Source organism: Schistocerca piceifrons, chromosome 5, assembly GCF_021461385.2.
Source record: "Schistocerca piceifrons isolate TAMUIC-IGC-003096 chromosome 5, iqSchPice1.1, whole genome shotgun sequence".
Lineage (NCBI taxonomy): Eukaryota > Metazoa > Arthropoda > Insecta > Orthoptera > Acrididae > Schistocerca > Schistocerca piceifrons.
In genome coordinates this window covers 421,264,641-421,277,453 of record NC_060142.1, presented here as the reverse complement: position 1 = coordinate 421,277,453, position 12,813 = coordinate 421,264,641, and positions in this window count along the sequence as shown.

Here is a 12,813-nt window from a genome sequence, read left to right as displayed (position 1 = left end):
GAACAATCCTTTGATTTTATTCGTGGCAGGGTCAGATAACAAATTGCTACCTATGTGGGGTTTCCTCATTATCACAAAAGTACCTTCTTCTTTAACAACAGGGATGGTTTAAGTCATGACTAATACCTTTTCTCCTTCTTTGAAATCGATAACTCTGTCCGGCCGATAGATGGGGAAGGTGGTTTACGATCTGTTCGAAAGATGTTACGAAGTCTATCCACTTAGGCTGCTTATCCGGAATGTACGTTCCTATTAACCTGTTAAATTCTTTGAATATTCTTTCTATCGGATCAGACTGGGTTCGGAATCGGGATATCAAAATATGTTTAATCCCATGGCGCGCAAGGAATGCACGCCATTGGTGTGATGTGAAATTTGAAGTGTTATCGGACAGGATTGACTGGGGAACACCGAATCTTGGGAAATAATCATGTTCAATGCGACGAATTATTGGATTTGCACAGGAAGATTGCACTGCGTACAGTCTTATGTGTTTAGAAAAATTGTCGGGAATTACTACTAAGTATTTAGCGCCTCCCATACCGGTGGGTAATGGACCTGCCAAATTGATACTAAGAAGCAGGTTTGGCCTTTCAGCAATTATTGGATTTAATGGGATTGAAGTGGAAATGTTTAAGGGTTTTGCCTTTTGACAGATGACATAGTTCCTCAATAACTGATGGATTCTCTGATGTAGATTCAGAACATAATAATAAGTCGAGATTTTTCTTTTGCATTTCTCTGGTCCGTAGTGGCCCCATAAAATGTGGGTGTACCACAGAAGATGTTATTTATTTATTAATCTTGCATCTAGGACTAGCCTTACGCTACCATCTGATTTTAGTACAGTTAATAAAGGACTCGAATAAGGTGAATGAGACAATTCTATCACATTTCAGCTTAGCATTTTCCAAATCTCGCACTTGACCGTTTCGCGTCTTGCACATGGAATTGAATAGCTTGTTTTACAGTAGGTTGAGTGGGGCAGTACCTCCATTCGATATTCAAAGGCTTTTATTAGTCCAGGTTTCTTAGAAATACTTGAACGTAATCTATTAACAAATTGTTAAGTTCATTCTATTGTGGTTTGGACAGTTCAATGGAGACGCGCGGGATTAGCCGAGCGGTCTTGGCGCTGCAACCATGGACTGTGCGGCTGGTTCCGGCAGAGGTTCGAGTACTCCCTCGGGCATGGACGTGTGTGTTTGTCCTTAGGATAATTTAGGTTAAGTAGTGTGTAAGCTTAGGGACTGATGACCTTAGCTGTTATGTCCCATAAGATTTCACACGTATTTGAACAAGTTCAGTGGATTCACTAGCTTTGACGTTTAATTCATTTTCATCGGGAATTAGGTCTTTATAGTCATCGTCATTAACACTTTCAAACTCTATCCTGTCTCTTGACTGACCGTACCGTTGTCCTTTAGTCCACTGTCGTACTGTTATTTGAAGCCCGATAAACTTTGATTCCACTTCACATCTTAACAAATTTACTGTTACCTGTTGCTGACTTACTACTAGAGTACAGGTCCCACACTCGATATCAATTTTAGCTTTCGTCTGTCTCAAGAATTCCATGCCCAGGAGACATGGCACTGATAGGTTTTTAACAATGAGGAAAATTAATGTTACTGAAAGAGACTCTATTTGGATTTTAAGCTGAGTTTGAAGATTTACACGTTGTGTTAGTGGACCAATTGCTCCCGAAACGGTACAACCTTGAATTGGAAGTAATAAAACTTTGCATACAGAAGATATTTGCTTAAATAAACATAAAGATAAGACATTTATATTAGCTCCTGTATCTACGATGGCTGTTAACCGGTATTTTGGTTATTGATATTCTCATGGAAGCTTGAACTTGTTCATCCCAAGCGTCATCATTGTCTTTCGTCTCAGTATCTGCTAATAGATCATCCCGCAAGTTCGTGTCTTCGTTATGTTTTGCTGTGGCTTGAATGGAGTGTAACCGTTGTTGAAAGATTTATGTTGGCCTCCACCTTGATTATGCCACTTATTTCCTTTCCACTGGCGATTTGAACTGCAAGACTGATCGTTTTGATAATTGCCGTTGGCCGTTTGCGTGTTTCCATATTGCTGGGACTTTGTGTTATAATGTGTGTTTCCATACTGCTGTGGTGGCGAATTATATATTGGATTGTATCTCTGCCCGTTATTGTAGTTAGTTTTGTATTTACTGTTGGAGTACGTGCTGTGTTTATTTTTAAAACCGTTGAGGGGTTGGTACTGGCTGTCGCTGTGGCGCGCTTTCTCTCGGCTACCATTGTTGCCAGCCTACTCTGTATTGTGCTGGCTGCCTGCACTGAAGTGGGCGTTGCCAACATTAACTGTAGCTCCTCGTAAATCAGATCTAAGGCCGGTATTACACTATCAAATTTCTTTGTCCAATATCTTTGTCCAATATCTTTGTCAAAGATTTTTGATAGTGTAATAGGGATCTTTGACAAATGTCGTCCAATATTTGGTCAAATCTAGGCCGAGGCCGTATATTTGATCAAAGAAATCGCTTGTCTTCTGTTCACTGCAATGCGATATGTTACCACGCGGAGCGCTAGTATCGCTGCAGCGTTCTGTCGTCTGTAGTGTTTTTATAACCATTGCCAGTAAATACAATTGGTGTGTGCCGACAACTACAGAATTAATAGAGATGTCTGAAGCTTATGAGGCGCTTTACAACGTGAGGCACCCTGAATACAAAAATAGATTAAGAAGATTGGAGACCTAACCTGACCTAACCTAACCTAACATAACATAACCCTCTCCTGTAGCAAGGAATCGGAGTGTTATAGTGAGCCTGTCTTCTGAAGATGTAGCAGTTCTTAAGTGAAAATTGTGCTTTGTGATATGAGGATACACTTCATTGAGCACATACAGAAATGTATGCACATCCATTCTTAAGTAATTGATGTACGACTTGACGTCTTCCACTGTAAGCTCACATAACAAGTTTTGTTGAATGCTTTTATCATGTCGTCGTAAAACCCACGGCTTCACCCAGATTAGATTAGTTTTTCGTTCCATAGATCCGTGCTGAGGAGATCCTCGTGGATGTGGAACATGTCGATTTTTTTTAAGCTGAAATAAAAATACTAATAGTATGAATAAATACAATACATCATTTGTTTCTATTAAAAATTTCGCCAAGGGAGTAGAAGGAGTTGGCCAGTAGTAAGTCTTTCAGGCTCCTTTTAAACTGATCTTTATTTCTAACTAAATTTTTTATGTTTCCTGGCAAATTATTGAAGATGAGTGTTCCTGAGTAGTGGACCCCTTTTTGAACTAAAGTAAGTGTTTTTAAGTCCTTGTGCAGATCATTTTTGTTCCTGGTATTGTATGTATGAACTGAGTTGTTTGTTAGAAAAAGAGATATATTAATTACGACAAATTTTATTAAGAAGTAAATATACTGAGAGGCAGTAGTTAACCTGCGAGCCGGAAGTATAGTGAGACTCTTGTCATTTGGGCCTACGAGAGTTACAGTTTTTTTTTGTTTGTTTCTCATGCCTCGATAACTGTACAAACATATCGTTGCATGTATTGTAATAATCATTACATATAATGATCCACATGCAACAATATCTCTACGGAAGTATCTAGGCATGAAATATAAAACAAAAAAAGCTAACCTGCAAATCTCGTACGTCCAAACGACAGTCTCACTGTACTTCTGGCCCGCCAACAGTTTCATTTTCTTTCTTATTTTCCCCCAGTACCAATGCAAGAATCTGAAGTACCCAGTTCTTTGAAGAGGTTTCTGCAGGAGGTCCGTGAATTTACTCCACAAATAATACGTATTACACGCTTTTGGACCGTGAAAACTTGTTTGACTTCAAGATTTACCCCAAAATATTATCCCATATGACATTATGGAATGAAAGTATGCAAGCTTTTTCATTTTTATGTTGCCTATGTCTGCTAACACTCGAATTGCAAATACAGATTTGTTAAGGCGTTTCTGCAGTTCTGTGGTGTGCTCCTCCCAACTGAATTTATTATCAAGTTGTAATCCCAGGACTTTTAAGGCTGTCAACCTCGTATGTATGGTTCCATTTTTTCCCCCACTTCTTTTCCGCATGTGCACACAATGCAATTGGAGTACGTAGAACTGCTGCGGTTAATAACAAGTTGTTGTCAGCCATCTTGAACTTTGACGAAAAATTTGATGACAGTGTAATACCCCCTCTAACGCTACGTCAAAGATCTTTGTCAAGTATATTGGACGGAATATTGGATCACATCTTTGATCAAATCTTTGACAAAGAAATTTGATAGTGTAATACCGGCCTAAGGAGTTTAACACTGGTAGGAAGGTATCAGTATCTTCCTCAGAGACGTTTACTGACTTTTCTCTGATCGCAATACGTAGCTTTGTTTATGTGATCATAAAACTTCTTTGGCGGTGATTGACGAATCCCACAACTTAATTTTCGCTAAATATTTCTCGAAATATCTCCTCAGGTTTCCTCACTGGTTGTTAAACACTTCAGCGTTGTAAACCTCTTTTTCTCAGGCCCTGCTGCACACCAGAACTCCAGAATTTAGCTAAAAACATCTGTTCGATCTCCTTGTAACTGTAAGAGTCGACCATTTCGGTTCCCCATAAGGCAGCGTCTCCTACGATAAAACCAGTAACGAAGGCGGTCATTCCAGCTATTCGGAAAAATTCCTGAAAAATTTTCGGAGGAATACTATAGGACGAATTTCTCTTTTCTGTGGGTGAAAAGTCGGAAAAACACGATGCTTGATCACGCTTTCTTTCTGCATCAACCTGACAAAAGCTGGTCGGCTGGTACTCTGAATTGTGTTGCTATAGAACTGTGGGTTTGAGAGTTATCAAGTGGTGAATGGTATTGTACCTGCTGTTGTTCACCACCTGTGGTGAATTATTCCACTCTCCTGACGCGTGATGTAGGGAATTTTCAACTCGACATTTGAGTGTACGAACTTCAACTATCTGCTGACACCATTCAGGTAAATCCTGAGCTAACGTTCGTCTTATCTGGCCTAATTCTGACATGACCGTGTCTCCTGTTTTTCCAGGGGCTGCCAGTATTTCAAAGGTTACATTTTTGACAGTTTCCCTGAGTTCGTTCTTGATCTTCTTTTCTATGAATCTGTCTTTGTTTCTAATCCACTCTTGGTAGTGATCGGACAATGCTTCGGCGTGTGCCTTTACAGTAGTCTTTACTTGATCCTCTGTTAAATATAGATCTGTTTGGAAAGATCATCGACAACATTATCGATCTTGTCTACTGCGGTTTTAACTCCCTTTACGTCATCAGAGATTGCATTATAATCTTCTTTTAATGTCGCAGCTTGTTTATGGTATTCCATCACTTTCGAAATTATCTCTCCCTTGGCTGCTTCGATTTTAGCATCTAACCGTTTGGATATGCCCTGTATTTTCGACGCTACTTGTGGGGCAATTTCTAACATCATGGCCTTGATCTGACTACTGATTTGGTTTTGTGCGTTACCCAACTGGGTATTTAAATCAGCTGTTTGTCTACTTTTAGTTCGGCCTTTACCGAGTTTAACCGTGTATTTAGCTCATTTATCTCTGTTTGCAAGTCTGTTCTTACTGAATTTATGTCTGTTTTTATTGAATTTATGTCTGTTTTTACTGGATTTATCTTTTCATTAAGATTTGCAAGGACCTGGTCTTTATTACGCCGTATTTCTTCGGCCTTCTCATTTCCTTCGCGGGCCTTTTTATCCATTTTTTTCCTGCTTTTCACGTTCCTTTCTTTGTGTTTCAGTCTTTGACTTTCGAACTTGCTTTCCGTTATTGATTCGGTCATTGCAGCCGGGTCACTTAGCGCGTGATCGTAAGGGATAGTGAGGCCCATTCGGATCACCGCCGTCATGTGCTTTTGTCTGTGTCCGCTGTTTACCATCAGCCATGTTCGCGAATTATTTGTCAAACGTCAAGATGCTGCAGATATTATTGTCACTGCCGTCAGTCGTTTGTCTGTGACGTAGTGCTATGGCTTGCTGGGACCTGAGATGAAATTTTAACTGCGGATAACAATTGACGTTCACGTACGTCAAGAAGACAAGATGGTTCCTATTTATTACAATTATCACTTTTGAGCGTAACTATCCGCCATATTGTAAAAATTTTGCACTTCTCTGAAAACAATAGTACACTTTCACTGAATTTAACTACCGAAGACTGAACTATAGAAAAAATGAAATAAAGCAGTTTAAAGGCGGCAAAAGACAGGGTTAAGTTTTGATCAACTCGAAAATGCTACGTCACTACGAAAGCTTGGCTACTGCGCATGAAAATTTCACTTACTTTTTGCTGTCTTGATAGCGGTACGGCTGGATACCCGCGTTTTTTGGTATTTCCTGCGTTCGTTCTTCCGGATCGATTAAGTAGTTTTTCTCACTTCTCTTTCTTGGATGAATTGCATCCACATGAAAAAATGAAACAGTTATGAGATCAAGAACTGAAATTTTTTAAACATATTCATGAAATGATTTTTGATCAGGTCCCTGTTCGGGCCCCAAGTGCAGTGTTTTACACACACACACACACACACACACACACACACACATATATATATATATATATATATATATATATATATATATATATATATATCACTGCTCATCCATTCTAAGCCATACTGCCTGAACTACTGAATAACGTCCAACACCAACTAACAACAGCACTCTCATATTTTCTAATATGTAATACAAGTTTGCGACATCCAATCCTTAACTACGAAGTTTGTAGTGTTATAAGATATAATGATGTTTTGTGTGTAACTTGGCGACAGAATCAGAGATTTATTGAATTATCTTGTAGTAACAAGTCACTAAATACCTGACATTCTTTGGACATGAAGCAGCACATTAATTTATTTGAGATTGGTAGGAAGCAACATTACCATTTCGGCGCGTTTCCATGACCGCGATGCAGTCATACCCGGATCGACACTAAGGGACCAAAAAATTTACTGATTTTAAAAGAAATCAACCCTACATAATTGAAAAGGATTGTTTCAGTAATTATAGGAAATCGACAATGTTCCTCCTGCCTCAAGGCTGCGTTCGTTCCATCAGTGTGATCGTAACTTCTGGAGATAAACTGATACAAAATGATTTATATTCAAGTAATGAGGAGATGGAGATAATTAAGGATAATTTTTCTAAATCAGCACACTTCATATATAACATAGGTTTTTTATTGCTACTTACCTTTTTATATTACAATTACAATTGCACGTCATAGGCAATACTTGAGATTAATGTCCTCTTTATAGTGCCTGCTCTTAATTAATTACATAAGACTATATGTTTTCTGATTGAGAAGTCAATTAGCACATTTACAGACTATTTTGCACAAATTATAAAATACAGATTGCGGAACGCAGCAAGTCCGCATCCGCCTTTCATTGAACAGAAAGAGTAAAAGGTAAAGTGCTCAAGACCTCATTTGTCTTCAAACAACAGAATTATTTTTATATCATTAAACGATACGTGTACATAGAGATTTACAACCGCCGCGCAGGAGCGGCAAAAATAAAGAATAATAGATTCTGTTGCTGCTATGCGACGGTTCATTTCTTTTACATTACAATTGTTTGATAACTTCAGGCCATCAGGAGTTTACTATTGAGCGTATACTAATGTTTGTGAGGCGAAAATTACCAATATTACAAGTTCTGTAATTATAATCAAAGTTCACTTGACAAGCTTTCTAGGAGCTGTTAGAACATTGTTGCATGAACATTGTAACAGAATAGATATTATTACTGATTTTTTTTATTCATCTTCAGCAATCGCCGTCAATAATCTTTCTCTTTGTGTCTTACTTTCTTCGTTGGCCGTCGGTTATGATCAGTCAGTGGCCAAGAACTCAGTCCCCTGGTAGTGGTTGACAGCTACACCCACTTGCATTTCATCTCTATCTAACATGTTTTTCATACATTAAAACATGGAAGCTCCCCGTCTTGGATCATGTCTGTACTCTCGGATGGCCCTACAGCATTTAACCTATTCCGTCACCAGAACGTCACATGGAATACAGTAACATTACGACATTTGCGGACCCTTAAAAAGCATCGAATTGAGTGAAGTACTCCGCTGTAGGGTTTTACCGATGTTTCTCAATTTGAAAAAAAAATGGAGAGTCTGCTACGTATCTCTACATTTGACTTCATGTTTTATTTCTATATTCTCTTTTTCTTTGTCAGAGGGCAGTTATCCTAATTGAGGCTATCTATCCAGCAGCCCTATTATTTGCACCACTCATCACTCAGCCACCTCCTCCAGAAAATTATCTTCACTTGTGAAGTTCAGGTTTGTTCGTTGCGTATATTTTGTCTTTTCATTTCATTTATTGCGTTGTTTTTTAATGTAATGCTGAAATGCATTTTAGCATCATCTTTGTCAAGTGTAACATATATCAAAAATGTCCTGTTGCACTAACAGACGTTTACAAATATACCTTCTTCAGTGTCTCCTGATATGACTTTAGTTTTACTGACCAATGCTTTCATTACTGTCCCCTCTTCTTTCACGCCTTTACTACTTCAGCCACATAGAGGAATTTGTCCTCAAGCAGTAGATTATTTTGACTTCTCGCTGCAGTTTTTCTGTTTGGTAGTACTGTGCTGTCCGCTTTCCTGTTCCGATTGCCGATGCTATGCAAGATGTAAGACTATCGGTATCCTTTAGTATGGGCAATTTACTCTGAAACTGACAGTGTGTTTTGAGACGCATGGGCTCTTAATATCGTAGAGTGCCTCTGAGACTTTGCTTCCTCGACTGCTGTTTCTGTTTGGCAAATATAATTTTGCTCTGAGAGGGGGACCAGTGATAGACTGTCACAATGTCTGGTTTTAAATTTGGCATTTCGGCCTAAAGGTATTCCGTTTAGGGTAGAGTATTTCATTTCGAATGAACTAGCAATTTACATTTACCGTATCAGCTCGCTCTCTTGCCGAGAGTACCTGTGTAATTTCCTATCAGCCAAATCAATGTCTCACAATAGTCACACGACATATTTTTATCAGTCAACAGGCTGTATCTAACCATAAGGACTCTGTCCCCAATCCTTCATCAAACTCCAATCCTGGGACGGAACATTGTACAATGTCATGCTCTCATGATGCACATTACTGCTTGTAGTTCCACTCTCTGTGCACATGTCGCGCTGAAAGCAGGTTTCCGAAGGATGGAAAGCAGATAATTTGGCGTTTGAAGTCTCGTCAAGATTATTAGACACGGAGATTTCAGAAAGGTGGCAAAGAAAATCGGTAGCGCCCTTTCAAAGGAACCCTCTCGGACATTGACTTAAGCGATTTAGCAAAATTAAGGACAACCAAAATCTGGATAACCGGACAGCGGTTCGAACCTCAGTCCTCTCGAAAGAAAGTCCAGTCGTAAAAGTGTGACACTGGTTGACTCCCAGAGATCACTTGCGTTAAATTACTGTGGAGGTGAGACACCATTATTACTGTGGTACTGTTGGTTAGAGTAATCACACATAAAGTTCACGTTCTTCATGCTGTGCTAAACTAGTGCACCGGTTTGCTATTTCAGTGACGGCTCTGAAGAATGCTGGTTAGGTCAAAGTCTTGAGAAATTCATGTCTCAGTTTCTTAGCGGTTCTGCATCGATATCATATACCCATCCGCTTGCTGAAGAATCAAGACATCGCTCTCATAGGGACACTTTAGAAACTATCGGAAACTATAAATGTTTGATCTCTAGAGGTTTAAAACTATAGCTGTGTGGCTACACGAAGAATAATGTGCGTAAGACAGCACACTTTATTCATCTCTAATATTGTGGTATGGTCCGAAGGACGGGATCCCATGTTTAAAGTTACTACCTCGCTTTGGAACCACAGGTAAGGTCAGTCGCTGTCAGATGCGTGAGAGACGTCGGCGAAGACACGTCCTCAAGAGGTCCTATACGCCATCGCTGCCAGAAGTTACTTACGTTAGAGTGCAGTGCAATCATCGTTTACGACGACAGCATTGTCTTTACTACAGATCCAGCAGCGCGAGTTGTATTAGAAACCAGAGCTGCATATCGAAGCTTACAGTCAATTGTACACAGAGATAAGACCGTCATTTTGTATTGTAGTAAGTGATAAAAGTCAGCGACAGTTAACGAGTACATTTTGTCCTTCCTGTGGACATGGATACTTCCCAAGTTAAATATTTCAGATTGTTCATTTTTAGTGAAGTGGTCTAGTATCTTGTGCGTGTTATACCGTCTGCTCGATCTCCCCCAGAAGTAAATCTAGGCTTCCATATACCCGAATAATCTGGGTGGTGTCTATTGTCAACGGCTCCTTGACGTTTGCTTCAGTGTGATACACTATCGTACGAACGCCTACGGGAATCAACAGTTTGCGAGTAGGGGTTAATGGGTGATGTTGGAAATTTGAGACCGTCCGGGACCGTCTCCGGATGGCCGAAACGGTTAAGGCAACCGCTCCGAGAGGCGGTAAACCCATGTTCGAGTCCCGGTCCGGCACATATTTCAATTTTCACCAGCTGCGACATAATCGCGAATATGAACAGTGATCCGATACTATCAAGCTCTGAATTTCCGTGTAAAACAGAATTTGAGTAATAATGCTGATAAATTTGGTGGTTCTGGGGTTTACAAGATTTTTTGTAGCAGTTGTGACAAATTTTTATATGGGTCAAACTGGCCGTTCTTTTAAAATAAAGATCATGGACCATTTGCAGGTACATAACAAAACTGCATTGGGAATACATTTAGCATAAACTGGCCACACTCTACGAATATTAAGAGCTGTATGCGTTTTCTACACAGGGCTAAGGAGCGTCGCGGTGTCGAGCTGTTGGAGACTTACAAGACCAAAAAGCATGAACACACATACGTACTCAATGGACAAAGCGATTTTGTACCCAACACCTACTTTCCTTTGTGTGATAACATACCACAATAATCCTTTTTTTTATTATTGAGTTTCGATTCCCCCCGCAGGGGGGCGGGCTGGCAGCATCTTAGTACGCCGCTCTTCAGCCTACAGAATTTGTTTTAAAAAGATGAAGATAATAATTAATAAAAGCAGGCGATAAAATCGGTGACTTAAATGGTAAAATGGCGAAAAATCGTGGAACTTAAAATATAAAACAAAGGCTTCATGATGCTAATAAAATACGTATGAAGCAGGCAGGTAAAATAACAGACAGGCAATTAAAAACCACGGCAACAGTCTGGTTTCTGTATACAAGAGATATAAAATTCACACCCGGCGACAGTATGATTTCTGTTCGCAACACATTGGAAAGATGAACAACACTGAACATTCACTTAAACACTGCACTAAAAAGCTGGCACAAATATGACATACCACAGCTGAGTGCAGGTGGAAGGAACCTGGACAGATGATGGGAAAGAAAAGGGGGGAAGGAGAGGAAAAACGAAGTGGGGGGAGGGGGGGAAAAGGAACCGATGGAAGGACGAGGACCCGTAAGAGGGGGGGGAGGGTGCTGGGCAGACACGACAGGGAGTGGGGAATGGCAGAGGAGGGGAACACAAAATGACTCGGGGGGGGGGAGGGAGGCATAGAGAGGTTAGGCAGGGAGAAAACAGGATAGAATGGGGGGAAGAGGGAGCCTGGGGAAAGGACAGAGGAAAGGAGGGGTGTGAGGATCAGAGTTGATAGGAGGGATAAATGGAGGAAGAGAGGGCATCATCCGGGAGGGGAAGTTGATGGAAGCCACCTTGGGAAAGGAGATGAAAGGTGTAGAGATGGAGGGTAGGGGGGATGCAACAGTGAAGGCATGGCAGAGAGTGGGTATTGGAGAGGAGAGGAGCAACCAGGGGGTGAGGGGGATCAAGGTGGCGGGAGGTGTAGAGTATGCAGATATGTTCGAGGAATAGGAGCAGATGGGGGAAAGGAATGAGGTTGTAGAGGATTCGTGTGTGGGACAGGAGGCATATATGGAAGGCAAGACAGAGTGCATTGTGCTTGAGGATCTGGAGTGACATATAGAATTTGGAGGGAGGGGGAGAGGGAGATATCCAGGCAGGACAGGCATAACAGAGGATGAGGCAGATTAAGGATTTGTAGGTGTGGAGGATGGTAGAGGGGTGCAACCCCCATGTCCAGCCAGAGCAGAGTTTGAGGAGTCGGACGTGGTTGTGGGCTTTGGATTGGATGGAGTGGAGATGAGTATCCAGGTGAGGTGACAGTCAATGGTGAGGCCTAGGCTAATTTATACCTAGCCTTCGTGCTGATTTATGTTGAGAACAGTACGCATTTGCCTTACTTCCGTACATTCATCGCTATAATCCAGTAACTGATTACATCCCACGTATTCATGGATTGCATGGCCAGACTATATAATTTTATTTATTGACTGAAAACATGTTCTATAAACGTTTTCTGTGGGAGACATGTCATGATGTATGAAAAGCCCTCTACTGGTTGAGTTCTTACGATTGTTGCGCACCTACGTAACGTCCTGGCGGCCGAGCCAACAGTGGGTGCTGATCATTGATCTGTCCTTTCTTCAGTTTTTTGTTATATAGACATTTTATTGTTCATAGGTAATTTATAGGTTTCTATAGGCAATGTATAACACATATTTTATTTTTGACCGTAAATTCACCGTAATAGTGTCTGACCTACTATCTTTACATATTTCCTTTTAGTAATTCTATACGGTTAGCTGTATTCGTCTTTTATTTATCACAAATGGTATCTATAACAGTTACCAGAAGCGAAAAGCCTACTACATGTATTTTACCTAATGTGTTTTATAAGATTGTGGTGCTTACGTAAAT